Below are 27,530 nucleotides of genomic sequence, written 5' to 3' on the forward strand. Positions count from 1 at the left end.
CTCTTAGATTCTTCCTCTTTGATTACTGAATATGTGATTAGTGACAGGTACGTACTTGCTGCCATTTTATTAATTGTTTTCTGGTTGTTTATGTAGTTCTCTTTTTCTTTCTTCTGTTATCCTCTTCCCTTGTGGTTTTATGAGTTTTTTAATGTTATGCTTGGTTCCTTTCTGTTTTTTGTGTATGTATTTATTATATGTTTTTGGTTTGCGGTTACCATAAGGTTCATGAATATTGACCTATATAAATGTGGTTTATTTAGGGCTGCTAATCATAAGTTTGAATGCATTCTAAAAGCACTATATTTCTATTCACTCCCTCCCATGTTTTATGTTTTTGACATGATACTTTACATCTTTTCATTTTGTGTATTCCTTAATTGTAGTTACCATCGATTTTATGACTTTTGTCTTTTAATCTTCATACAAAATTTGTAAGTGGTTGATCCACTGCCTTTACTATATATTTAACTTTACCAATGAGATTTTTTTTTCTTTCATAGATTTTCTTATTTCTATTTATGGCCTTTTCCTTTCTTCTTAAAGAAGACCCTTAAACCTTTCTTGTACAGCTGGTATAGTGGTGATGAACCCCTTAGTTTTTGGGTTTCTGGGAAACTCTATCTCTTCTCAATTTTGAACGATAATCTTGAAAGGTAGGATATTTTTGGTTGTTAAGTCTTTTTTTTTCCCTTCAGTGTTTTAAACATATCATGGCACTCCCTTCTGGCCTGCAAGGTTTCTGCTGAAAATCAGCTGATAATCTTACGAGGGTTTCCTCGCATGTGACTTGTTTTTCTCTTGCTGCCTTAAAATTCCTTATCTTTAAACTTTGTCATTTTAATTATAATATGTCTTGGTGTGGGTCTCTTTGGGTTCATCTTGTTTGGGACTCTCTGTGATTCCCTAGGTTAGGGAAGCTTTCAGCCCTTATTTCTTCAAGTTTTCTGTTCATTTCTCTCTCTCTTCTCCCTCTGGGACCCCCATAATGTAAATGTTAGTATGTCTGATGTTATCCCAAAAAGGTCCCTTATACTACCACAATTAATTTTTTTTTTCTATTTTTGCTGTTCTGATTGGGTGCTTGCCACTACTCTGTCTTCCAGATAACTGATCCATTCTTCTGAATCATCTGTCCTGCTGTTGATTCCCTCTAATGTATTTTTCATTTCAGTTACATTCTTCAACTCTGATTGGTTCTTTCTTATATTTTCTAACTGTTGAAGTTCTCACCACGTTCCTCCATTCTTCTCTCAAGTTTGGTGAGCACCTTTATGATCATTATTTTAAGCTCTTTATCAGGTAAATTTCTTATCTCCATTTCATTAAGTTTTTTCCTTCCCTGTAATTTTGCCTTGTTCTTTAATTTGGAACATATTTCTCTGTTTCCACATTTTGTTTGACTTTCTGCATTTGTTCAGTGAATCTGGTGAAATGGCTACCTCTCCCAGTCTTGAAGGCATGGTCTTGTGCAGGAGCATCCTCTATGAGTATTGCATGTGCCAGGCAGGTTTGGCAGGCAGGCTGGAGTGGGTGTGGATGGGGGAAATCCTGGGGTGCACTGTGTTGGGGACATGTTGGCAGAATGGATGGAGCTGGAGAAGATTAAGGCAGTGGGAGTGGAAGGGGGAAGTTCCAGATACACTGGGCTGGAGCTGCCTCATCAGGACAGGTAGAGCTAAAAGCTAGTGCAGCCAGGGGGATCTGGGGCATGCCATGGCCAGGCTGTCTCGGTGGGATGGCTGGAGCTGGAGCAGGTGTTCTGGAACACCTTAAGGGCATGGTTATTGTTGGTGTGGCCAGTGACCTGGGGCATGCTGGGATGGCCTTGGCAAGCTGGTTAGAGCACGTGGACTGGGTTCCTACCTGCACTATCAAAGTGTAGGGGGAAGGCAATAAAAATGGTGTTCTCAGGTGCTTCTGACCCTGGAGAGAGTTCTAGCAGTTCCTTGCTTGTTTAGCAATGCTCTAGGATTAGTAAATTTCCTATACATATAATCTAGGTGCCCCTTAAACCACTGGGCTGTTTCTTTTTTCTGCTGTGCCTCAGGCCAGCCAAGTATGCACAAGGGTCCCTTACATCCCTCCTTTCTGCCGGTCAACAGGTCAGGAGTGGTCACTTATCTCTGTCTCTCCTACTTATCTCTGTAGTCACTCTGTTTTTTGTTGTGCAGGAGCTGTTCAATCAGCCCTCCGACCTTCCTCAGTAGGAATTGCTCTATGTGCAGATGTAGATTCAGTGTGTCTATGGGAGGAGGTGAATTCAGGGTCTTCCTATGCTGCCATCTTGGACCCACCCAGGAGAAACACTTTAAAATTACCAAGTTTTCTATTAACAATGTTATGAGAATTTAAACACTCTATAAATATTATAGGCAAACTCAAATTTTCCTTTCACTGGAGATATTCAAATTGAAAATTAACAATTATTTATGAGGAATATTCTAGAGAAATATACTAATACTATTTGAGGAATCTACAGTAACTATTGTCCAAGAATATAATTAAATAATGTTGGCACTGGAGTGGGTCTTATGTAATCTAGTCTACTTAAATCACTCTATAAATGAACAACTGAGACTATGAAATTTTGTAGCCCCAAGGTTGGTTAGTGACAGGACCAGAGCAGAAACACCCTTTAGTGAATGCTCCACAAAACCTAGAACAGATTACAACACCTACAATGAACAGAGGAACATACTAGTTCACAAGCAGAAACACTGGATAATATTAGTGCTTAATGTCAAAAGCTTTTCTGACAGGCTAAAGCTATAAAGTTTGCCAGAGCACTCTGTTCTGATGCGGGGAAATAGCCTAAGCTGGCATTTTTTCCACTCAGGCTAATAAATATTTATATAGTTTAAATGTAAAAATAATATAAAACAAAACAAAAACATGTAGAAAACAGAAGAAAAATCACTGACAGCCCCACTCATATACAACTATTTTGGTACTATGGTTTATCTAATTCCAATATTTATTACTTTTGAATATGTTTTATGTGGCTTATATACACATACTTCCCATATGTAAAATTCTGCACCTTTATTTTTACTTTCCTCCAATATATTATCACACACTCTTAAATAGCTCTCTACATTTCCTTTAAAGGAGTTATCAAAGAACAATTTTAAGAAAATATCTTAATGAAGTGTTTTTAAAAGAAGTAGCAGAATACAATTGCACTTTTTTCTCATATTATAGCAATGTTCATGTTGTACAATCACCATATGTAACTTGAGAAGATTCTCTAACCAGTTGGGATGAAAGGCTATGTCTTTCCTACACAGTCATTCTCATCTGTGAATAATTTAAGGCAGAGCAGATTTGTGACTACACTCCCACCAGTATCTTAGCCATATTATCACAAGTTCTTTTCATAGGTAATGCTCCTCTTCAGAGGAATAGTAATGCTTTTCCTCTCCAGAGGGATACATATGGTGCATTACTCCCCCCCCCAATAAATATTGCGAATGAATGCAAAATATGTTATGTAAACTTGTATGTGCATTTAAAGCCCATATAAGATTCACATATTTTCCTGTTTGGGAAACAAATATCTTTTTTTTTTCAGAGGTGAGCTTGCATTTTTGCCAGAATGTTATCTTTTAAAATTTAATCCCTTGTGATAATTGAGCAAGAAATGTCAGGAAATTGTTATTCTGGCGAACGTGAGCACATGAACTATATGAAGGGCTGTGAGAGTTCAAAATAACCGAAAGAGCATTCAGGTTAAAGTTAGAGAAAGGAAGAAGATGATACAGAAGAATATTTTTATTTTTAATAGTACTTTTAAGCATACTGGAAAACCAACACTAACTGTGGACAAAAATATCTGATCAGTCATCCTTTATTAAACATTAACATATGTTAACTATGTGTGTGACAATGACCAAAGCACCTCTCTTACTCTGAGTTCACCCATCAGTGCACTAAATGATACAGCTTCTAAGATTCCTTCCTGTTCTTCAAATCTCACTGCCACCTCCAACAACATATATTAAAACCACAAGATTACCTTAGTGGGAATACAAACGATTATTAAACATTGTCCCTGCTGTCAATGGGCCTAAATCTATAGTAGTGAAACATAGCTAAATCAGGGATTATAAGTAACAATACATAAATTAAACATTTTATTTTAACTTAACATATACGAATGATCATTCATTCACCAACATTTTCAGGTAAGAACTTTTAAAAATATGGGTCTCAAGATTGGAATATATTCTTTATAATTTCTAGTCTCTGTTTCTTTGAAGTAGAGTGAAGTAGAGTGACAGTCTATGTGTAAAAAAACCTTCCAGTATTGCTTTTCTTTTTCTAATCAGTTATTATGGTCATACTTATATATGGTCTTACTTATATATAAACTAAAGGATATTTTCCTCTGGTGAACACATATTGAGTCTTTCCAAAGCACTGGACTTAGTTTTCAGAGTCCAACTCTTGTCACACTTAATAAGTAAATAATTACATATATATGATTACATATGTAATTGACACGATATGATATACATATCATAAATGTAATTACATATGAAATAGTAATTATATATGACAATTTTATATGTAAAATATAAATATGTAATATTTATGTAATATAAATTATATATGCAATATGTAATTATACATAATTACAATTTTAGTTGTAACTGTTATAAGCATGTTTGAGAACAAATTCAACTGACTCTTGTTAAGCACACGAGCACCTCATGGGAGCCAAAGTGCACAGGTGCACTAGAGAGAGGCCTACAAGCAATGAATATTCACTACGTCTTGGACAGCGGTCAGTGTCATTTGTAGATGGACTGTGAGCACCTGTTAATACAGCAGTTATACTCAGTGGAGACTGGGTAAGAAAACTTCTCCTCTATTTGGGGACAACAAATAAGCATATAGAGAAGTGTGTAAAAATATGATATGAATTACTACAGAACAATGTAGTGAATATATAAATATATATAATCCAGCGTCTAACAAATGAATGGAAAGTATATGAGTCCAGAAAGAACTTTTCAGGGTAAAAAGTGTTAGGAGGTAACAGCTGTTTTCCACTCCTGTCCTCTCTCTGCCTCTTTAATCTTCCCATCCCAGGGGAATGCAATGCCTTTTCTCATTGGAAAATTTGAGTTTAACATTTCCCTTCTTCTCTTTCAGGAATGACCTGCTCATCTGGAGTGGGCTTGCTCTCTCAAGACTAGGCTCTGCCCCAGGTTGTAGAGGGACCTTGCCCCAGCCCACAGCTGCCAATGGTTTGGAATTTGATATTAAGGAGCACACTTGCCTACAGACATAAGCCACATTTTTCAATCCAGACTTTATCAGTATTAAAGGTGATATTTTGGCTCCCATCTGCTTGATATTATCTATTTTTTTCACTTGGTTCAGAACGTAAATGAAGAAGATAGTTCTAGAGAGTGGCTGGGCCCTTCAAAGAACCCAGCAAGAAGATCAAAGAATGCTTGAGGAAAGGTGTGGAACTTCAGGTGGAGACAGAAATGGAGAGTCCCCAGAACTCACGTTTCACTGAAAATGCCTTTTAATGGGTCTGTCATTCCCAGATCTTCGCTAATAACTCTTTCCACTCTACCACGAGAATCATCTTTCCTAGGAATGTGCTTGCGATTAAATATCTCAATTACTTCCTTAGCATAACATTCAAGGCCTGTTATTATTAGGGTGACCATTTATCCTGTGTTGTTTAGGGAAGTCCCAGTTTGAATCTGTTGGTGTCATTATTGATAGCACCCCCTTTACTCTTAAAAGTGTTCCGGTTTCAAAGTTTTATTGTAACCGTATTTATGATGTACCTGTTACCTAGCCTTTCAGTCTCTTTTCCTACTTCTCTCTAACTTGCAATTCTAGCTCTACCCAATATAACTCACTCAGCAATTCCAAATATTGCATGCATATTGTCTCCTATGGCCCTTTGTCACAGCTGCCCCTTTTCTATGGAATGCCTTTCCTTCCTCCCTCATTTGGTAAAATCCTACTTATTCTTCATGATCCAGATCCAAGGTCACTGTTTCTATCAAGTCTTCCATGACCCCTCTCTGCTCATCCAAACTCACACTTAGTCTGTGTCTGCCACTGGAATGAAACGTACTTTGAGGCACTAAGGCACCAGTATATTTTGATCGATGTATACAATTTAATTTTTGCTAAAACAGAATATAGAGAATGTTAAACAGTGTCTAAAGAGTGAACACTGCACTGAGAATCCTTTATTGTGGTTCAGAGCTGGGCATAAGACACGCTCTGTAAGAGTCAAGCAGAGTTTAATGTTAAGCAGGTGACAGAGAATAAGCACAGGTCAAGCGGGATGTGTGAGAACTCTCCCTGGTGAGTAAATTACTGTGCTTGTTTAGATGGGCAGTAAACAGTCCAGCTCCAACGTGGCCTGTGCTAAAGAACAGTGGATTATTTTTATAGACACTGGGAGACATTGTTATGCTGTCGCAGTGATTGCATTGTCATTATTGCTAACCTGTTTAGTGTTCTTTTGAGTCTTTTAACCACTTCAAGTGTACTGTCAAAAATTCTAGTACTCAGAACTGTGCTGTGATGACAAAAAAACTGGAGAGCTACTGGTAGGGTAACTAAGAGCATAGTTGTTTTGAATAAAGAAGACCTGGGGATACATTCTGCCACCCTCTAAATATGATTTTAGACAAATTATTGAAACTCTAAACGAAGTTTCTTCATCATTAAAAGAGGGACAACCATATGATCCAGCAATCCCACTCCTGGGCACGTATCCAGAGAAAACCATAATTTGGAAAGATACATGCACCCCAATGTTCAGTGCAGCACTATTTACAATAGCCAGGACATGGAAGCAACCGAAATGTCCATCGATGGAGGAATGGATAAAGAAGATGTGGTACATATACACAATGGAATGTTCTGCCATAAAAAAGAATGAAATAATGCCATTTGCAGAAACATGGATGGACCTAGAGATTGTCATACTGGGTGAAGTCAGACACAGAAAGACAAATATCATATGATATCGCTTTTATGTAGAATCTAAACAAATGGTACAAATGAACTTATTTACAAAACAGTAATAGAGTCACAGATGTAGAAAACAAACTTACGGTTATCAATGGGAAAAGAGGGGACGGATAAATTGGGAGATTGGGATTGACATATACACAATACTATATATAAAACAGATAACTAAAAAGAACCTGCTGTATAGCACAGGGAACTCTACTCAATACTCTGTAATGACCTAAATGGGAAAAGAATCTTAAAAAGAGTGGATATATGTATATGTATAACTGATTCACTTTACTGTACACCTGAAACTAACACAATATTGTAAATCAACTATACTCCAATATAAATTAATTAAAAAATAAAAATAAAAAAATAAAAGAGGGACAAAAATACCTATCCTATAAGGTTGGTTAGGTCAGTTACATAAAATCATGCTTGTAAAGGGCATTTAGATTAAGTACTCAGTAAATGTTAGCCACTCCTGCCTAGAAAATATTTGTGTACTCATGTAAGATGTGTCATGATACCATGAGAACTAATCAACTGATGCAACTTTGTGTTTGTGGGGAAAAGTGTGCAGAAGAAAACTAACATGTTTGCTATATGTCTCCCCTAAACAGCTTTGCAGTCAAAACAGACTCTGAGCCACCAGCCCCAGCTTTCATAATTTGGCTCAAGCAGGTTGGTCACCGAGGGACTGAGAGAGAAACCAGGTCCTCCTTCAGTGTACTTCCCTGGGGATAGTTTTCAAACTTGAATACCTTTTACATCATTGCTTTCTCCCCCTCTCCCTCTCTCCCTGTCTTTTGTTCTTTTAAGAAACCCAAGTGTTTACCTGGCAAGGCTCTTTTTCAACCATTTTCCTAACAAAGGCCTCTCTATCTTCTGAGTCATAACATGATAGAAAATAATTTCCTGTCTTCTCCTCTCCTCTATTACTAAACTAAGTACACAACATAGTGAAGGTTTTATTAAAATGCTATTGTTATTAATGATGACAGAAAGAATAGAGGACCTTATTTCTAAAGCCCTCCTCCTCACTATACTCTATGAAAAATAAAAATCTAGAATAATGTCCCTCTGTAAGAACTAATTGTAGATTTGGGTAGACAAACAACAGAAATATATCCCGTCCATTTTTGAGAGGAAAATCATTCTGAGAACATCTGAGCATTTCTTCTACGCTAAGGTTGAGAGTCAGTACCTGGGACGGTCTCTGGGTAAAGTGCAGAGGAAAGGAGGGAGGTAACAATGGAGAGACAGCAGCTGTACTGACCAGCAGTAGTAGCAGAAGCTTAATGGAAGATCAAGTTTAGAGAGTTATTTCTCTTTCTTCTTTTCTATTGTTCTTGCCCAGATCAATGTTAATCTTGCCTCAAAAATTGTTCTTACATTTTTCTCACGATAGAGATAATATCATCATAGGGTTGTTATGAGAAGTAAACATGATAACAGATGCAAAACACTAAATGCATTGCCCATGAACAAACTCAATGGTGTTGGTCATCATTATTATCATTAATTTTTATTATTGTCCTTATCATAGAGTGACACTAAGGTAGAATGAAATACTGGATAGATTGTGCAATGCTGTGAAATAGGATGAAGAGAAGATAATGGTTCCTGTACTGAGATAGGAGTTTGCAGATGAAGAAAACAAAAAATACAGAAACACTCTACTAAGAGGAAAGGGAGGTCCCATATCATTGAACACAGGGATATATATGTTCAGTGTTTGTTTAATTTCAGCCTGGGAGTCAAAAACACATGGGCTGTAACATGGTAAGAGGGCAAAAAGAATAATTGTGCTAGGGTGGAAGTGGAATCAGAGTAAGACGGAAAGCAAGACTGTGCAGAATACCAGGCACAGTGGAAGCTTCACGGAGACAACCCTGGAAATGGGCACAGATAATTAAGACAATTCTAAGTGCCAAGCTCCTAAGACTGAAGGGTGTAAGAGAAAATGGTTCTTCAGTGACAGGAATGTGGTGGCAAAGCAGTAACATCAGTGCAAAGCAAAGACAGTGAACTTAACAGAAGAGATTCAGGTCATCCTAGGAGACTTCAGAAAATTGAAGGAGATTGTGAGCGAAGAAGTCAAAAGAGGCTAAGACATCAATATTCTTTAGGAACCAATGTGATATGAGCTCATAAAATAATGGGATCAAGTAATTAGCCTAACTTCCCAGGGAGAGTTTTGGGACAGACCTTTGCCACCCAATCAGGCAGTGAAATGTTTCCAAGAACATCTTATGAGTAAATTAATTAACTGGCCCTTTATCTCCTAAGAAAATGAGCAGGCCATCCTGGGATAAATAAATATGGAGACCTAGATATACCTGAACATTGCTATAATATGAGAAAAATGCTATTATAGTATACTGCTACTTCCTTTAAAAAACAATTAAAGGCTTCCCTGGTGGCGCAGTGGTTGAGAGTCCGCCTGCCAATGCAGGGGACACGGGTTCGTGCCCCGGTCTGGAAAGATCCCACATGCCGCGGAGCGGCTGGGCCCATGAGCCATGGCCGCTGGGCCTGCACGTCCGGAGCCTGTGCTCCGCAGTGGGAGAGGCCACAACAGTGAGAGGCCCGTGTACCGCAAAAAAAAAAAAAAAAAAAAAAACAATTAAGATATTCTTTTCTTAAAATTGTTCTTTGGGCTTCCCTGGTGGTGCAGTGGTTAAGAATCCGCCTGCCAATGCAGGGTACATGGGTTCGAGCCCTGATCCAGGAAGATCCCACATGCCTCAGAGCAACTAAGCCCGTGTGCCACAACTACTGAGTCTGTGCTCTAGAGCCCGCAAGCCACAACTACTGAGCCTGTGAACCACAACTACTGAAGCCCACGCACCTAGAGCCCATGCTCCGCAACAAGGCACCGCAATGAGAAGCCCACGCACCGCAGCAAGGAGTAGCTCCAACTTGCTTCAACTAGAGAAAGCCCGCGCGCAGCAGTGAAGACCCAACGCAGCCAAAAAATTTAAAAAAAAATTGTTCTTTGATAGCTCCTTTAAAGGAAAGGTAGAGAACTATTTAAGAGTGGGTGATAATACGTCGGAGAGAAGTAAAAATAAATCCACATACTTGAATGCCCATTTGACCCACTTGATTGGGGCAAAGATAATGAAGTTCCTTTCACATGCTGAAGCATTTACAGTCATAGAAACCCACTTAGTGCAATGTTTGTCTGAGTATAAATGCTGAATAAATGTGGCTTGTATCTAAAAGAGTACGTTTAATTTTTAACAATGTATTTTAATCCAAATAAAGAGTACTGAATGATGGAGGGAGTTTCTAGTACATTGGTAGGACTAAGGATGGATATATTTTGGAGCCAAGAAGTCCTTTGCAACTTTTCAAATCCCACTAGAAACCTATATGTGCCTAGGACCAGAGTTCAACACAGGCAGTTTTTATACAAGTTTCTAGGAGTTGTGAAGGACACCACAATATTGTCCACATTCCCTGGGGAAAGTAAGTCAAATTACTTACTATTTGTGGAAAAAACAGTCTGAAATTCTGAGGGCTTCAGAAAGTCACCAAAGATCTGTCATGGGATCAGGTGAGCTCTCAAAATTTTATAATTTGGGGGCTAGAGGATATACTAAAATTCTTATTAGCTAAAATGAGGGTAAAGGAAGCAGGGTGCAGAAACGTATATGTTTATATAGAAATTAAATATATATGCAGTTGGGATAACAATATATTTGGAGGAACTTTCAACTTGTGGGAAGTTGAGAAAATGAAGTTCAGGGTTACCTGAGAATAAGGGGCTGGCTATTTTTACTCATCACTGCAATGCAGCCGTCAATATCTTTTCAAATAACCTTAAACTTAAGGTCTGAACTCTTCTGGATTTAACTCAGATTTCTAATGCCATTTTAACATTTTACACAGTGGTTTAATAATACAGAGTCTTCAGCTCAAAAAAATTAGGAACAGATGGTGAGAATGGACTCATTCCCATTCCTGATGTGCACTTTATTATACTCCTTTCAAAGAGTGACTTAAAGCACATTCCAAAAACGTACAGTAGGTGTGTGGCTTGTCTCTCTTGAGAAATGAATATTTTCGTGCAGTATTCCTTTAACTATTGCTATTCCAAGCTCTGTTTCGGCATGCAATGGGACAATCTTAGAAAACAAAGCAAATTAATAACTAGTGATGCAGATGTCCAACACAACAATTATTCTACAACCTATAAATTAATTTTAGTATTTAAATCTCTCTTTAAAATAAAAATTCTATTCCCTAATATTTAAAAAGGACTTTTAAACAATACTCAGTATCAACCACAATAGGATATTTTCAATTAATTTTATTTTATTATTTACTTGTTTTTGTGGTATAATTGGCATATAACATTATATTAGTTTCAGGTATACAACATAGTGGTTTGATATTTGTATATATGAGCCTAACAATAAATAGGATATTTTTTAAATTCCTGATTTCAGAAATTAATTATGAAATGGTGACATAAAAATAATAACAGCAGTAGCTAATATTAAGTGAGTGCTTGTTATTTGCCAGTCATTATTTTAAGTGTTATATATTTTTAAATCTCATTTATTGTTCAAGATTACCCCAGTTTCAGGGAATACATTTTTAGGGATAAGTTTATCCCCAGTTCATAGATGAGAAAACTGAGATACGAAGAAATTAAGTATTTTGCCTTCCCAAGGTTTATAAATAACATACTCTGTTAGATGGCCATTAATAGTAACATTTAATCACTAGTAGAATACAAAATATTTAAATGTACACCTACAGAGTAAGATAACTTAATTGATTTTTTAATGTACTTACTACTAGATTACGGTACAGTTTGTTGTCTACCAGAAACATAGATAGCAATAAGTAAGTTTTCTCAAAGTATACCTCTGGCTCAATGTACTCTCACTGTATCCCAACAAAGTCCCTAAAAGTGTGATTAAAATTTGATACTCTGCTTCTTATGTCATAACTGTTTTACTAGAATTATAAACAGAGTGGAGAGGTTGGGAGAGGCTGATGCATTTCTACAGTGGTAACAACTTGCTCTGAGCACTTGGCTTGGGAGTGAGGGAAGCCAGATATTATAGAACATTAATAAACAGAAATCTCAATTAAATAGGGTCAGGAGACCAGAAGGGGGAGCTCTCACACCCTATGAAGATAGCAGAGCCCAGCAGGAAGAAGACTCCTTTCCTGGCAAGGTCTCAGTCAATGAAAAGCCATGGACCTTTTGTTTACTGTAACCCTCCCAACCCTTTGTTTACTGTAATGCCCCTCTGAAAAGGCATTCTCCTTTCTTTGCCATGCTGGGACTTGCACGTGGCTCACCATGGTTGCAGACCCCAAATTGCAATTCTTTGCCAATCCTGAATCAACTCGTCTTTGCTAGAGAAATACCTGGCAGTCTATTTATTTTAGGTCAACAATATATATGAAACAACAATGATCCAGATCTGATTCTATAAGGAAATTCCCCACAAACACTACTAAAGTGATCTGCTTGGAGTATACTTTGGTGTTCTGGAGTCACACATCCTCTTAGAGAGATTTTCAAAATAACACCTTGTCTTTGATCAGTAAATCTTTTCTTCATATGACTTCCCAAAGATCATGCTTGCTTGAAAATTATGAGAGGAATAATGAAGCAAGAGATCCCTATCTTCATTTTATCAAGTAACCAAAGTTTGGCTTGTACTTCCTCTGGATTTACAAGTTAGGAAGACTGCACTGATTTCAGCTCTGAATTAGTTTTTGCCAATTTTGCATGCTGCATGAAGCAGTGGTTCTCAAACATTAGTGTATATCAGAATCAACTGGAGGTTTGTAAAATTCATTTTACTGGGGACCCTGCCCCCAAGTTTCGGATTCAATAGGCCTAGGATGGGGCTGAAGAATTTGCATCTCTAACACATTCCCAGGTGATGCTGATGCTGCCAGTTGGGAGATCACACTTTGAGAAGACAAATCAGTGTGTGCTACATGAGTCTTAAAACCAAGCATCGACCATTTTGATTTGTATTAGATTTTTAATGTCTTTGGTTATTTTTTCTGAGAGCTAATTGATATTACTTAATACTTTATAGTGGGTTGTTATGTTTAAGTTTTATATCTTCCTTTTTTTCAAGATGGTTGTTGCCCTATATATTTTTCTCTTCTGGGTACCTGAATTCTAAATCAAAAAAAAAAAATGTGAAATTTTGTGAAGGCATACATTCATATATGTAAATCTTCCTTCCTATATTACCACAGTTTTAGATGGTGGTTTTGCTCCAATGAAAGGATTTTTTTTTTTTAATTAAGAGAATGGTAATATGCTTCAAGTTGATCTTCTTTCTAAATGGATAATATTACAAATAATCATCGGTAGCTTTCCAAAGTATATACAAACCATATAAAGTAACTGAGGTACTGTGCTAGATTAGTCCCATTATTTTCTCTTTTATAAAATACTCATTTCTTTAATAGGCTTAGAATATTATAAATAAAGTTTTGCATAGCACAATTCCTAACAGGTTTCGAGAAAAAATTTTTGGTGCTACTTAGATATGCCATCCCTTTTCAAGGAAGATTACCCTATAAACCTAATCTTGGAATTGAAGACGTTTATTGGCTAACAGTATAAAAAGAAAACACACTAAAAGCCGGTAAGAAATTATCTTGGCTTATTAAATTTTAATTTACAGCCACTCACGTCTGTGGCTTAATGTGGAACTCATTTTACAGATTGTTGACGTGTTATTTTTAATGTAACCAATGAGAGATTCTCTTTATCTGATAACTCTAAACACAGTTATGTTATTAAGGTACAGGATTTAAAGAAATGCTTACAAACTTAACAAAGTAAAGCCGAACATCTGTTTGCAAAGTAATTTTGCAGTCACTAAGAGTAAAACTACATTACTATTAGGAGACACAAAAGAAGACCAGAGGAGTTGTATTTTCTCAGCTTGTTTGTATTGTGAAGCACTGTTAAACAAATAGCATCTCCCTTTCATGGCTCAGAACCCCAGCCAATAATACAGCTGAGGCTGAAACTATTTGAGAGGGAGACTTGGCTTTTGTTGAGATCTGGCTGGAAGGCATTGCTTAGTAGAAAGCCAAAGTGCTGTTGCTCTACCACAAATACTTCACAAGGCAAGGAACTTTAGAGAGAGACGACAGCAGAAACTATTAGAAGATTAATGAGGAACCCCCTGGCCTGTTCTTTTATGGATTGCCAGGAACTCTTTCATCAACCATATTTACTGGGCAAGTAAATCTACTGCGAAAATATGTATATATGATATGTATCTGTGTCTACCTATCCATCCATCTATTTATATTTAAAAGGATTTCCTACAAGTCTGCTTTCAGGTAAGAGATTCTACACAAAAGGTTTAATAACATTTTATCAATAATGAAAGACTCAAGGAGAAAAAATAAAAGGAAGGGGAAAAGCTAGGAAAACTTTCACTGTGCATGCCAATTAGACATTTTTCCCTTCAATGCCAACAAGCTTCTTTTGGATTTTCTCATAAACATAAAGAAAGTAATGCAGAATGAAAGTGAAACATACTAACAATGTATTAACATATGTGTTACCAGTAGTATTTGTTATTTCAACAATCAAATATAGACTTATGAATTCATTACATAAAATTAACAAGAAAAATGAGCATCATGTTTTTCAAAAAATTGCAACAAATTTGATATTAAGTTTATATACTACCTACATAAAACTTAAAAAAATAAACAGACAACAGGTTTTAATCTGCTAATGGTTTAGAGGAGCAGAGTAAGTTTAAAACTTCAGATTCCAAGCAAAAATTTCAGAACGATCCATGCAGTTCTGAATTAGTTTTAAAATAAATACCACGCCAGGAGAAAAAGCTCCCTTCTTTTGTAGCACCACCCCTTCCCTTCCTTACTGCCTCTTAACAGGGCAGCATGTAGAGCTCTGGCAGAAAATATGCAAGTTAACCTAAACAGAACATATGATAACTCTCTGCTAAAGAAGGGTGCTCTGTTACACTGACAGGGACAATTACAACAAAAGCTGAACTACTTTTAGGCAACTGTTTTTGGTAACCAGATTTTATAAAATTTAAATTTTAAATTTGGTATCATGTTGCCTCCAAACTATTTGGGATCACTTTACAACATTCCTAAACAAAACGGTATCCTAAATGCAGATGTATATAGACCCAGAACATAATTCACTTATGGAAAGAAACCAAATTAGAGTAATGGAGTGAGAGGAAATGAAGCAAGAATTATTAGTAGCGCCATCAAATCTCATGATGTAACCTCAGCCACATACCCACAGTAAAGAATATCATAGTAAGAGGAATGTGCCGTATTATTATACATAGAAGACCATCACCAATGTCAACTATATAGACTTTGGAACAAAATTAAATACTTACATTTGAATATAAGTTTTGTTTGATCTTTTCAAAATTTATTGCATTTCAGAAATACTACTGCTTACAACTGTCACATGATATCCATTAGCCTCTGGTTCAACCAAATCCTAAGACCCTCCCATTAGGTGAATGAATAGTATTATTTACCAGATTAATGAAAAGTATAGACCAGCAGATCTGTCCTCTCCCTTTCTGAACCTGTCTTTCTTTAAAACACAGTAATAAATAAAATGTTTAGACTCAAAGACTTTCCCTGTTAGGCAGCAGGCAAAACACAAAAGTAATCACATTTACTAAGAATAATCGAAAGGAAGGTGTATCTCTAAAAAACAATAAAGATAAATTTATTTATGGAATTAGAGTCATTTTAAAGATAATTTCTAGTACTGTTTTGGCCTTCTATATAATAACATACTATACAGTATTTTAGTAAAAATGATTTAACCCCAAAGAGTATATATTCTAATTTGACTGTTAAATTTATGATAAAATATTTTAATGATATGAAAAACTATTAAAATAAGTCCAAGAACTCAACACCTAGATTTAACAGTTTTCAGTTTGGTATATTTGCTTCAGGTATCTTTCCTTTCCTCCCTCCCTCCCTCCCTTCCTTCTTTCCCATCTTCCTTCCTTCCTCTAGATTAGTAATAAAAATAGATATTAAATGTATCATTAATAAATTAAAATTGTGATTTGGGCTGTGAAGAAGCTCATTATAATAAATTTTACTAATGATTAAGCAAATAAATTTAAGGATTAAAAAGAGATCTTACAAATATGTAGTCTAACTTCCTCATTTTTACCCAACTCTCAGTTCCCTCTTACTTGTCAAAAATACCACGGAGCAAATTTTTTCAACTGAAATGTGTTTGACATCTAACACTGTGCAAATATAAGATGTACAACATGTTAATTTGATACATTAATATACTGTAATATGGTTACCACTGTAGAAATAATTAGCACCTCTGTCACATTACATAATGATCCTTTCTTTTTAGTGGTTGAAATCATTAAGTTCTAGTTTCTTAGCAATTTGATGATTATAATACAGTACTGTTTCTATATCCTCTATATTGTGCACTAGATCTCTAAGGCATATTGCAACTCATTGCAAGTTTGTACACTTAAACAACATCTATCCTATTCCCCCACCCCCAATCCCCTGGTAACCACTATGTTACTTTATGTTTTTATGAGTTTGGCTTTTTTATATTCCACATATAAATGATATTATATAGTACTTTTTCTTCTGTGTCTGACTTATCTCACTTAGCATAATATGCTCAAGGTCTACCCGTTGTCACAAATGGCAGGGTGTCCTTGTTTCTCATGGTTGAATAATACCAAAGAACAAATTCTTAAACAGGTGGAGGAAAAAAAATGCCTTCTAAGGTCACAATCAACATTAAATTCTGTAATTCAAACTTAAATGTTCATAAGTTAGCTCTATTTTGGTGAATAAAAGCCATAATAGTTACCATGTTATACAACTGCGTTGAAATGCCAAGCTGGAGATCATGTAAGGAAACTTGAAAACGTTCATGTATGAACAGGTGGACACTGTTTTGTGTTTTTTTTTCCTACCACAATCTTTCCTGTACAACCAGAGTTCTTGGCATACTGGAGATTCTCAACAAGTATTTGCTGAACTAATAAAGAAAATAATAAAACTGTACATTGATTCTGTCTACCTTCTACTTAGTGGCCCATCCTGCATACATTATCCTTTAAATACTCAATGAACGTCTTACATCTTGTGTAAATGACACTAGTTGGTGTCAACCCCCCAAAAGATCTGTCCACTTCCTAACTCTGGAAAACTTTGCATACAACCTGATTCGAAAAATGGTCTTTGCAGGCGTAATTAAGGATCAAGACAAAATTATATGGATTGTCCAAGTGGGCCCTAAATCCCATGTCAAGTGTCCTTATCAGAAACACACAGAAGAGCCACATAAAGAGAGAACAGAATGTGGCCATGCAAAGACAGAGGCAGAGCTGAGAGTTATTTGGCCATAAGTCAAAGAATATATGAAGCTACTAGAAGCTGGAAGAGGCAAGGAAGGCTTGATTCTCCCTTAGAGCCTTCTGAAGGAGTGTGGACCCCTGATTTTGGACTGCTGGCTCCAGGCTTGGGAGTGAATGAATTTCTATTGTTTAAGCCACGTAGTTTGTGGTATTTGTTATGGCAGTCTTAGAAAATAATATAATACAGTGACCAAGCAGCAAGTTCAAGGCTGGAAAGATTTACATTCTAATCCTGCCTTCATTTTTTTATTGGTTCTGTGACCTTGAACAAGGGACACAGACCAATGAACATCAGTTTCCTCATCTCTAGGAGAGGATAACAACACTTACTCTATGCTATTCCCAAATGTCAATGAAATAAAGCATAGAAACAGTAAAACACTATACAAACAGAGGAGTGTTTTAATGTCTCTTATAATCTCCTCTCAAAGATAAATCTCTCTGGGACTTTTACCTTTTTATCATATGGCATAGTTTCAAATCCTTCATCAAAATGGTTATCTTCTTTGAAGATAAAGAGAGGATTCCAAAGGCAGTAAGAGAAAAACAAATAGTTAATTACAAAGGAACTCCCATAAGGCTATTAGTTGATTTCTCTACAGAAACTTTGCAGGCAAAAGGGAGTGGCAAAATATATTCCAAGTCCTGAAAGGGAAAAATCTGCAAGCTAGGTTACTCTACCCAGCAAGATTATCACTTAGAATAGAAAAAGAGAGAAAGAATTTCACAGACAAGCAAAAACTAAAAGAGTACAGCAACACTAACCCTATCCTAAAGGAAATATTGAAAGGTCTTCTCCAAATAGAAAAGCAGCAAGAATCTATAAGAAAGAGAAAATCACAACTGGAAAGTAAATCACTTAAATAAGCCAGTACACAGATTAAAAAAAAATTCTGTGAAAGAAATGATAACCACAATGAACAGCAAAAGGATAAACATGGAGATGTAAAAGAGGAAACCAAAATCATAAAATGTGGGAAGAAGAGTATGAAAACATAGATTTTTTTTTTTTTCAGAATGTGTTTGAGCCTACATGACTATCAGTGTAAAGTAAGTAGATATATGAAGGGGTTAACATACTTGAAAAACAGGTAATCACAAATCAAAAACTTACAATACAGTCACAAAAACCAAAAAGAAGAGAATACAAGCATACTGCAAAAGAAAATCATCAAACCACAAAAGGAAAAACAAAAAGAAAAAGGAACAAAGAAGAATACAAAATCAATGGGAAAACAAGATTTAAAATGGCAATAAATACATATCTATCAATAATCACCTTAAATGTCAATAGACTAAATGCTCCAATCAAAAGACAAAGTGGCAGATTGGATTAAAAAAAAAGCCTACACTATGCTGCCTACAAGAGACCCACTTTAGGGCAAAGGACACACTTAGACTGAAAGTGAGAGGATGGAAAAAGATATTTCATGCAAACGGAAATGACAAGAAAGCAGATGGCAATATTCATATCAGAAAAAATAGACTTTAAAACAGAGGCTATAAAGAAAGATAAAGGACACTATGTAATGATAAAAGAATCAATACAAGAAGAAGATATTACACTCATCAGCAAATATGTACCCAATATAGGAGCACCTAAATACATAAAACAAATACTGACAGACATAAAGGGAGAGGTTGATGGGAATACAATAATAGTAGGAGACTTTAATACCCCACTCACACCAATGGACAGATCTTCTAGACAGAAAATCAATAAGGCAACAGAGATCCTAAATGATATAATTGAACAGTTAGACTTAATTGATATTTTCAGAACATTACAACCAAAAAACCCCCAGAATACACCTTCTTTTCAAGCACACATGGAACATTCTCTAGGAATGACCACATACTAGGGCACAAAACAAGCTTCAACAAATTTAAGAGTAAAGAGATTACTTCAAGCATCTTTTCTGACCACAACAGCATGAAACTAGAAATCAACCACAGAAAAAGAAATAAGAAAACAATTACATGGAGAATAAATGACATGCTACTAAAAAAAACCAATGGGTCAATGATGAAATCAAAGAGCAAATTTAAAAAATACCTTGAGACAAATGGCAATGAAAATACAACCATACAAAATCTGTGGAATACAGCAAAATAGTTCTTAGAGGGAAGTTCATAGTGATACAGGCCTTTTTGAAGAAACAAGAAAAATCTCAAGTAAACAACATTACCTATCACCTGAAAGAATTAGAAAAAGAAGGACAAACAAAACCTAAAGTCAGCAGAAGCAAGGAAATGATAAACATCATACAGGAAATAAATAAACTAGAGACTTTTTAAAAAATGGAAAAAAGTCAGTAAAACCAAGCGCTGGTTCTTTGAAAGGGTAAACAAAATTGACAAACCTCTGGCCAGGCTCACAAAGAAGAAAAGAAAGAGGACCCAAGTAAACAAAACAAAAACTGAAAGAGGAGAAATCACAACCAATACCGCAGAAATACAAAAAAACCCTAAGACGATACTATGAACAACTATATGCCAACAAACTGGACAACCTAGAAGAAATGGACAAGTTTCTAGAAACATACAGCCCACCAAAACTGAATCAAGAAGATATAATTTGAACAGACCGATCACTAGAAGTGAAATAGAATCTGTAATTTAAAGAACTCCCTACAAACAAAAGTCCAGGACCAGATGGCTTCTCAGGCAAATTCTACTAAACATACAAAGAAGAACTTTTACCAATCCTTCGCAAACTCTTCCAAAAGATTGAAGAGGAGGGAACACTCCCAAAGATATTCTATGAAGTCACCATCACACTGATACCAAAACCAGATAAAGATACTACCAAAAAAGAAAATTACAGGCCAATATCTTTGATAAATATAAATGCAAAAATTCTCAACAAAATATTAGCAAACTGAATCCAAAAATACATACAAAAGATCATACATCATGACCAAACTGGATTCATCCCAGTGTCACAAGGATGGTTCAACATACATAAATCAATGTGATACACCATATCAACAAAAGAAAAGACAAAAACAACATGATCATCTCAACAGATGCAGGAAAAGGATTTGATAAAAGTCAATATCCATTCATGATAAAAAACATTTATGAAAGTGGGTATATAGGGAACATATCTCAACATAATAAAAGCTATTTATGACAAAACCACCGCCAATATAATACTCAATGGTGAAAAGCTGAAAACCTTCCTGCTAAAACCTAGAACAAGACAAGGATGCCCACTCTCACCTCTTCTATTAAACACAGTATTGGAAGTCCTAGCCACAGCAGTCAGACAAGAAAAAGAAATAAAGTATATCCAAGTTGGTAAGGAGGAGGAAATAGTGTTTATATGCGGATGACATGATACTATATATATAGAAAACCCTAAAGACTCCACACAAAAACTACTAGAACTGATAAACAAATTCAGCAAGGTAGCAGGATACAATATTAACATAAAGAAATCAGTTGCATTTCTTTACATTAACAAATATCAGACAGGAAATGTTAAAAAAATCCCTTTTAAAATCACATCAAAAAATAAAATACGTAGGAATAAACCTGACCAAGGAGGTGAAAGACTTATATGCTGAGAACTATAAAACATTAATAAAGGAAACTGAAGATGATTCAAAGAAATGGAATGATATCCTATGCTCTTGGATTTGAAGATATTGTTAAAATGGCCATACTACCCAAAGCAATATACAGATTTAATGTGATCCCTATCAAATTACCTATGACATTTTTCACAGAACTAGAACAAATAATCCTAAAATTTATATGGAACCATAAAAGACTGAGAGTTGCCAAAGTAATCCTGAGGAAAAAGGACAAAGTAGGAGGCATAGCCCTCCCAGACTTCAGACAATACTACAAAGGTACAGTAATCAAAACAGCAGGGCACAAAAACAGATATATGGATCAATGAAACAGAATAGAGAGCCCAGAAATAAACCCACACACCTACAGTCAATTAATTTTTGACAAATGAGACAAAAATATACAATGGGGAAAAGACAGCCTCTTCAGCAAGTGGTGCTGGGAAAGTTGGACAGCCACGTGTAAATCAATGAAGACAGAACATCCTCTCACACCAACACAAAAATAAACTTAAAATGGCTTAAAAGGGGCTTCCCTGGTGGCGCAGTGGTTGAGAGTCCGCCTGCCGATGCTGGGGACATGGGTTCGTGCCCTGGTCCGGGAAGATCCCACATGCCACGGAGCGGCTGGGCCCATGAGCCATGGCTGCTGAGCCTGTGCGTCCGGAGCCTGTGCTCTGCAATGGGAGAGGCCGCAACAGTGAGAGGCCCGCGTACCGCCAAAAAAAAAAAAAAAAAAAAAAAAAATGGCTTAAAGACTAAAATATAAGGCATGACACCATAAAACTCCTAGAAGAGAACATAGGCAAAATACCATCTGACATAAATTGTACAAATGTTTTCTTAGGTCAGTCCACCAAGGCAATAGAAATAAAAGCAAAAATAAACAAATGGAAACTAATGAAACTTATAAGCTTTTGCACAACAAAGGAAACCATAAAAAAATGAAAAGACAACCGATGGACTGGGAGAAAATATTTGCAAATGATGTGGCTGACAAGTGCTTAATTTACAAAATACACATACAGCTTATACAACTCAATAACAAAAAAACAAACAACCCTATCAAAAAATGGGTGGAAGATCTAAAGAGACATTTCTCCAAAGAAGACATACAGATGGCCAATAGGCACATGAAAAGATGCTCATTATCACTAATTATTAGAGAAATGCAAATCAAAACTACAATGAGGTATCACCTCACATGGGTCAGAATGGCCATCATTAAAATGTCTACAAATAATAAATGCTGGAGAGAGTGTGGAGAAAAGAGAACCCCCCTACACAGTTGGTGGGACTGTAAATTGGTACAGCCACTATGGAAAACAGTATGGAGGCTCCTCAAAAAAACTAAAAACAGAGTTTCCATGTGATCCAGCAATCCCACTCCTGGGCATATATCAAGACAAAACTATAATTCGAAAAGACACATGCACCCCTATGTTCATAACAGCATTATTTACAATAGCCAAGGCATAGAATCAAACTAAATATCCACGAACAGATAAACAAGTTGTGTGTGTGTGTGTGTATACATACACACACACACACACACGCATATATATATACACACACAATGGAATACTACTCAGCCACAGAAAAGAATGAAATAATGCCATTTGCACCAACATGGATGGACCTAGAGAATATCACACTAAATGAAGTCAGAAAGAGAAAGACATTTGCCATATGATATCACTTAAATGTGGAATCTAACACATGACACAAATGAACTTACCTAGGAAACAGAAGCAGACTCACAGACATAGAGAACAGACTTGTGGTTACCTTCCAAGGGAGGGTGTGTGTGTGGGAGGGATAGATTGTGAGTTTCGGAACTAGCAGATGCAAACTATTACATATAGGATGGATAAACAACGAGGTCCTACTGTATAGCACAGGGAACTATCATCAATATCCTGTGATAAACCATAATGGAAAAGAATATGAAAAAGAATACATACATATGTATGTATAACTCAATCATTTTGCTTTACAGCAGAAATTAATACAACATTATAAATCAACTATACTTCAATAAAATACATTTTTTAAAAGCTTAAAAAATGGTTATATTCTTATGGAAGAATAAATTTGACTATTCTGAATATTAATTCTCTAATCATTAATTGAACAAACTTGGTCTCTTCCATTAGGATGCATAATCCATATTCTACCTAAATGGCTACTCAGCATCTCTACTTGCTTGCCCAATATGCATCTCAAAATCAATAAGTTCAAAACAGAAATCTTCACTCAACCTCGGCCTCAAACTTACCTTACGCCCAAGCCACTTCTCCTTTTAGATTTCCTCATTCATGGTCAGTGGTTCCTAGATGAGCACACCTGGCCAATATAAAGTATAAAAGGCAAAATTAATTCCTCTCTTTGGTCACCTCTCACATCCAACCCACCAGAAAGACCTTGTGCCTGTACTTCTCACGTATATGCCAAATCTGACCATTTTCACTGAACACTAACCACCTTGTTCATTACCGTCTTCTCTCAACAGGAATACTGCAACAGCCTCCTAACTCATTTCCCAGTTTCCATCATGGGTTTACACGTGGCTCATTTTCTACATGCTAGTCGGGCAAACTTCCAAAAATGTAAATCAATCCATGCCACTCCTCTGATGAAATCTCTCCAATGTCTTCCCATTGCAATTAGAATACAATTTAAACTTATTGTCTTAGCCCACAACACACGGCTGGATTTGGCCTCTCCCTGCTTGTCTAACCATTCACCACACTCCAACCAAACGGACCTTCCTTGCCAAGCTCACTCTCTCATCAGGGACTTTACATATTCTGCTTAAAATATCCTTGTTCTAGTTCTTCAAAAACCTGGTCCTTTCTAACAATTAAGGTCCCAGCTCAAAGGTTACCTCCTGAAAGAGATCTTCCGTGGCCATCTCATATAAAGCAGCTCTCCCTCCTGTTTCTATACTAGCCCCCCCGATCCCAAATTCCAGTTTTCTTATTACAGCACTTATTACCATACAAGAGTGTCTTGTTTAGTTATTTGGGTATGCATTTACATCTGCTCTCTTTTTTGGAAGGTGATACCCACAAGAGAAATTACCTTTTGTGACTCTGTACACCACCTGGTCTCAACTACCAGACATTTCGTGAACACTCAATGAATGTCATTAAATACTTCAAAAAAGCAGATGGCAGCAATAAAACAACAAAAATATGTGACAACTGTGGGAAAATGTGCAAATAGTCACAAATATATTTAAGTGTTCTGACTGAAATAGAGAAAATAAAGTGAGATAATTACTTTAAAATTCTAAAACTGTGGAAGAAATGTTAGGATTTTGAAGTATTGATTTAATATCCTTATTTTCCTTTCTAAAAATCCTCTTCTGCACATTGAAAAATAGTACAGAATCTAATTAGTAATAATGAAGATATAATATTATGCAATGATAATGTAATTATTATGATTTGGTTCACAAAAGAAGAAATATAAGCAAAATAACATCCCCTAATAAAATTTTAACTCACATAAACATTTAAAGATCCAAACAACCATGCAGTAGGCTGATTCATATGAACAGTATGGAGTAATTCCAGCATTAATAAACTAATAATAGTCATTACCTTTAATGAAGGTCATACAATTTCCTTTTTCAAGTCAACATAATTTTGAAACTTTATAACTCAAGGAAAAATTATATGAGGGCTTGAAAACTATTCAAGTAAGTCATGAATAGCAAGGGTACACACTTTACTCCTGGAAACTTTATCAGTGTAAAATGAACATGATTATGATTTGATTTGTGCAGACTTGTATTTGTGATTACTCCAATGCTGCCTATTAATTCTTAGAATTATATTAAATACACTCAAGGAAGATTGGTTAATATCTCCTGAGATTTCCATGAGAAATAAATGCCTTTTTCATTTGGCTAGTCAAGTGGGAAAATATGAAGACAAAGTCTATACTAATTTACATAGCATACTGTGTTGTTTCCAAAGGCTCAAGAATATGCATTTTTCCGGATAGTAATAATCCCTTCCACTTTATAGTTTGCAAATCGCACCACATACATTATTACCTTTGAGCCTCATAAAAATAAGTGTAACAGTGTATTATTTCATTTTTGTATCAATAAATGAGAGAAAAAATTTACATAACTTTTCCAAATGGCATGGCTAGAACATGGACAAACCAACAAGAGGCCATGGTTGAAATTTTCATCATACGATCCTCCCTTGTTAATTTCTTGACAGGTAGGGCATAAAGTAATTAAAGAAAAGTGCTTTCAGCTACTGCTACCCAAGGAAGTGTCATGACATCCACATTTTCCTGCAACAGGAGAACCAGTTCTGACTCCAAGCAGGAAGTAACTCTTAAAAACAAGGGGCTTAAAAACCCCTCTTGCGTCACCAAAGTAAAGAAGAAAACAGCAATTCTACGAAGAGAAAGCAGCTGCCAGCAGACACAAAGGTCTTAGAATAGAAGGGCAGAGAACAGCTGGAAACTACTCCTAGACAGCAGTTTCCAAAACATATTAAAGTGAAGCACAGCTTTCTGTAGAAATCAATTGATAAAAATCCAGTACTTAAAGATTATACATTGAGGAAGAAAAACAGAAAAAGACTGAGACTATTACATTAAGGAACCTGAATCTATAGGTCAGGCAGATTTGGGCAAGAGAAACTTGAGAAAGATCAGAACCCAGATTGGACCATATCACATTGTTGAATGAATATTACAAGTCTTATGGGAGGGGAATTTGGAAAAGTCAGAACCTCTGTTATACTTATTATAGATCTTACCTTACCACACTGTAAATTGCGTAACACTTTCCTTTGGCTTATGGGCTCAGTTACTCTAGACAAAGTTGCTACTGTCATTAAGTTTCAGTATGAAGAGACTTCTCTGGATATGTTTATATGAAGATACCTAGACCAATGCAGTTCCTACTGGAGCCCAGATTAGATTAGTCAGTGAACCAACTTTATACCTTTTTTAATGAGGTTATTTCTGTCTTAGGCTGTGTTCATCCACAAATGGTCACTGCTTCTCTCTAGGACAAGATTATACATGACTGTATCCCTCAGGCTCCCCAAACTTCTTCCTCCCTTACTCCTCCTGGGCCTAAGTGTGGTAATAGTTTGTTTGCTAATATACCCAAGATTACTGCAACAGTCTTTGTGATTACCATACACCCACACTTTTACAATTAGTATCTCTGTAAATAAATCATTCTAGAATTAACCTATTTCAAGTGTGCCATCTGTTTCCTGTTAGTACTCCAAAAGATACAGATTACAAGACTCTGTTACCTAGTTCTCATCACAACCATGACAGATAATGAATTTTAGTATTTCCTACTGACACCAATGAAACTCGGGGTTGTAAAGTAATTTACCAAATGTCACACAGATAGTAAGGTAGCACCAAAGTCTTGAAATACAATAATCTGAGCCAAAACCTCTGGTATTTCCACTGTACTGCATTGACTCTTGAGTTTATTATATATCTTTCCACATATGTATATCTGATTTCTAACAGAATTTGCTATAAAGTGACAGGATGTTTGAGTGAAAAAGATAGTACAGATAACCTGTCTTAAAACCTTTATAAACAAATGAGGTAAGAAAACTGGGGAAAATGAAGTAGTTTGCTCAAATTCACAAAGGTACTGACTGCCAGCCAAATTTCCCACACATTCTTTAAATAAACAGATATGTGCTATTCAATGACATACTGATACAGACAGGTGAAATGACTTGCCAAAGGTGATATACTCAAAGGTTGAGACATGTTTCTTATTCTCAAACATCTTATATAAGAGTTGTAGGGGGCTTCCCTGGTGGTGCAGTGGTTAAGAATCCACCTGCCAAGACGCGGAGATCACCTTCCTCCCCACAGATACATCAGAAATACAGCTACACGTGGAACAACTCCTACAGAACACCTACTGAACGCTGGCAGAAGACCCCAGACCTCCCAAAAGGCAAGAAACTCCCCACGTACCTGGGTAGGGCAAAGCAGAGAGATTCCCACACAGAGGATCGGTGCCGACCAGCACTCACCAGCCCGAGAGGCTTGTCTACTCACCGCCAGGGTGGATGGCGCTGGAAGCTGAGGCTCGGGCTTCAGTCAGAGCGCAGGGAGAGGACTGGGGCTGGTGGCGAGAACTCAGCCTGAAGGGGGCTAATGCGCCACAGCTAGCTGGGAGGGAGTCCGGGAAAACTCTGGAGCTGCCAAAAAGGCAAGAGACTTTTTCTTCCCTCTTGGTTTCCTGGTGCGCGAGGAGAGGGGATTAAGAGCGCTGCTTAAAGGAGCTCCACAGATGGGAGAGAGTCGCGGCTGAAAGCACAGAGCCCAGAGACGGGCCTGGGACGCTGGGGCTGCTGCTGCCGCCGCCAAGAGGCCTGTGTGTGAGCGCAGGTCACTGTCCACACCGCCCTTCCAGAAGCCTGTGCAGCCCGTCACTGCCGGGGTCCCGGGATCCAGGGACAGCTTCCCTGGGAGAACGCACGGC

At 36.6% G+C, this 27,530-nt stretch overlaps 1 long non-coding RNA gene across 2 annotated transcripts in view; it reads right to left on the bottom strand.

Annotated features, from left to right (window-relative positions):
• The window catches only part of LOC132500348 (uncharacterized), a 127,937-nt gene that overhangs the window by 48,118 nt on the left and 52,289 nt on the right, over nt 1–27,530 (bottom strand). For both annotated transcript variants that reach the window (XR_009534021.1, XR_009534022.1), the window contains exon 2: nt 23,304–23,371. This is a non-coding gene — a long non-coding RNA (uncharacterized LOC132500348). The remainder of the gene's footprint in view (nt 1–23,303; nt 23,372–27,530) is intronic.

Source organism: Mesoplodon densirostris, chromosome 12 (assembly GCF_025265405.1).
Source record: "Mesoplodon densirostris isolate mMesDen1 chromosome 12, mMesDen1 primary haplotype, whole genome shotgun sequence".
NCBI classification, from domain to species: Eukaryota; Metazoa; Chordata; class Mammalia; order Artiodactyla; family Ziphiidae; genus Mesoplodon; species Mesoplodon densirostris.